This window comes from Hylobates moloch, unplaced genomic scaffold (genome assembly GCF_009828535.3).
Source record: "Hylobates moloch isolate HMO894 unplaced genomic scaffold, HMol_V3 SCAFFOLD_24, whole genome shotgun sequence".
In the NCBI taxonomy this organism is placed as follows: domain Eukaryota; kingdom Metazoa; phylum Chordata; class Mammalia; order Primates; family Hylobatidae; genus Hylobates; species Hylobates moloch.
Window position 1 is genome coordinate 2535042 of NW_026652299.1, and position 2920 is coordinate 2537961.

Consider the following 2920-nt stretch of genomic DNA (forward strand, 5'->3'; position numbering starts at 1 on the left):
TACTATATTGATCCGTAGGGATAGATATTTCAGCATCCCATTGTTACAATGAGTATCCCATAAATGGACACGAATAGGTGTAATGATAGGCTGAATTGTCCCTTCCTGACCATCTAGCCCTTGACATGGTAAAAATCAAAGAACTTTGAAAAACTTCCTCCCAGCACTTTGGGAGGCCGAGGCGGGCGGATCACGAGGCAGGAGATCGAGACCACGGTGAAACCCCGTCTCTACTAAAAATACAAAAAATTAGCCGGGCGTGGTGGCGGGCGCCTGTAGTCCCAGCTACTCGGAGAGGCTGAGGCAGGAGAATGGCGTGAACCCGGGAGGCGGAGCTTGCAGTGAGCCGAGATTGCGCCACTACTCTCCAGCCTGGGCGACAGAGCGAGACTCCGTCTCAAAAAAAAACAAACTTCCGAGGCAGCTCTTACTCCAGCAATACCAATGGATGCCTTTTGCTTAGGCCAGTGCCAGGGCCATTGATTTACAGCAATAATAGAGACATTAGCTCCAGTATCTGCCACTCCTTCAAAATCTGTTCCCTGAATAGTTACTGTGCAAATAGGTCTTTTGTCAGACACTTGATTAACCCAATACACAGCCTTTCATGCTGGATTAGGATTACCAAAGCCTCCGGTTCTTTTCACTGTGCTGCTTCCTAGTTTTATGTAAGGTAACAGCAACAACTGAGCAATTCTTTTTCCTGTGGAGGCAGCAAGGAGTCGAGGAACTAGTAACTAATTGAATCTCTCTGGTATAATCAGAGTCAATTATTCCTGCATGTACAGTAACACCTTTTAAATTTAGACTAGACCTTCCAAAGTATAGACCAACTGTTCCTGAGGGTAAGGGTCCCCTAACTCCCATAAGGACCTTCTTTGGTGGCTCCCCAGGAAGTGTGAACTAAAAGATGAGTTACATACATGTTTACAAAACACAACTGGACATTTTCCGTTGCTTTGGGATAAACCAAAATAAATTTTAAAGTTTCATTTGGAGATTTCAAAGCTGAAAATGCTTTCAGCAAATTCTTAGATCTTAAGAAAGTGCCTTAGATCTTAAGAACGTATATATTGTTCATTGTTTATAAAATCATTTGCCTTTTTGATCTAAAAATTTTAATACTTGAATTTAATAGGTTTTCCTTCTGAAAAAGTTTTTGGCATTCAAGTAAAATCAATACTTTCAGAGTAGTCAGCTGCATCACACTGGAGTGACTGCTTTCATTTCTAAGTCATCAATTAGTGTAACCCAGGGATACTGATGGCCTTGATACATAATTTAGCCTTGTCATTATAGCGTGTGGGAATCAGGTCTTTCGGGGGCACCTCTGACCCCATTTCTTTTTACCATAATGGTTCCTGCTACAATGTCATAGACTGTTCGATTATGTTGAAAAAACAGCAGAGTGTGATGCAAGCAGGGAAAAAAGAAGCAATCAAAAAATTCTTGATCAAAACTCGTATAGTGAACATTGTAATGCTAACAATCTGAGGAAGGAATCACTAAAACACAACTTAGTGCAATAAGCACTAATGTATCACGTGTCTCAACTCGAAGCCCCACCAGGAACTTCCCTGGGGTAGGGTAGCTCCACCTGCTCCCCAAATGCAAATTATCTCATAAAAGCTAATAATCTGTATCTAAGAGCCACAACTATCATTTTCTACAAGTCTTCCATTGATGTGTCCTCATCTATTTCTTCCATTATGTAATGCACAGCAAACTTAGAGATACCCTTTATCCCACTGAGGTGCATAATGCTTAAGACAATGGTTGCTTTTACAAAGAAGAGAATAAACAAATCCACCATCCTTGCCACCTGTGGCCCAAGGATGGAATAACATACTCTTTGCCTGCCTGTTGCCTGGTCTCACTCGGGCTTCGCGAAGGGGCTACAGATCCTACTTTTGTCACTGGTGTGGCCCGGACCGACGCCTGCACATAAGGAACCCAGGGTCCCAGGCCCGTGACTGGAGCAGGGGTGCTGATGCCAGCAGCTGCCCCCCGGGTCAGGCCCCCGCGGCCCTGGGGCTCAGGAAGTAGAAGGGGGTGTAATAGCCCAGCCGCGGGGTGGCGGCGGCGCGGCCCGGGGGACCGCAGTGGCTCCCAAAGGGAAGCTCTGCGGGGATGATTGGGAGCTGCAGCAGGTGGAGAAGGTGGCCGGGCCGCTGCGCCAGGTGGGGTAGCCGCAGCAGGACTGCCACAGCCACTCGTGCACTCGCCAGGAGCACCTAAGGGCGCTCAGCCGCGCCGGCATCTCCCACGGCGCCGCAACTTCGGACACTTCAAGCAGCCTACCTGCTCCTGCAGCCCCCCCAGGGAGCCGGAGGTCGCCTCCCAGCTCCTCCTGAGCCCGCGGGGTGGCTCCGACCCATCACCGGCGGTGGCCCTGGGGTCCGCGCAGGGGCATGGGATGGCGGCAGGAGGGCCCCTCAGGGAAGGGACGTGCTCAGGGTCCCCTCCGCCCTCGTCATGCCCCAGACGGCAGCCTCGGGCTTCCTTGCGCCCCTCTGCCATCATCGCCTCGGCAGCACCCTCCGTGGTACCTGTCACTGCTCTGTCTTCTTTATACACCTTTTAAAAAAAATCGCTTCCAATTCTCTCCCATTCATCCAACTCCAGAGTCCCCTGTTCCAGGAACCATGGGCAAAACTGCCTTACTGTACTAAACAGTGACAACAAACTCTGAGTAGTAACTTTTACTCCCCCACTTCATAACAAATGCTTTAAGGAACTTAAATAAGCACAATGTCTGCTTTCACTTTGTCCCATTGTTACCCTGGTTCTTCCCAGCGCTCAGCTTTCCCACCGAGCTTCCTTTAGACGTCCTCGGGTATCCTCTGATGATGCACCTTCTGCTTTCACACGCTCCGGCGTTCCTCCGCCGGGGTCTTTGTGGCCCCACATTGGGCAGCCA

General features: G+C 49.2%; 1 pseudogene; it reads right to left on the reverse strand.

Annotated features, from left to right (window-relative positions):
* Window positions 1–1293: 1293 nt before the first annotated feature.
* Window positions 1294–2520, reverse strand: LOC116463023 (protein FAM8A1-like; annotated as a pseudogene).
* Window positions 2521–2920: the final 400 nt, after the last annotated feature.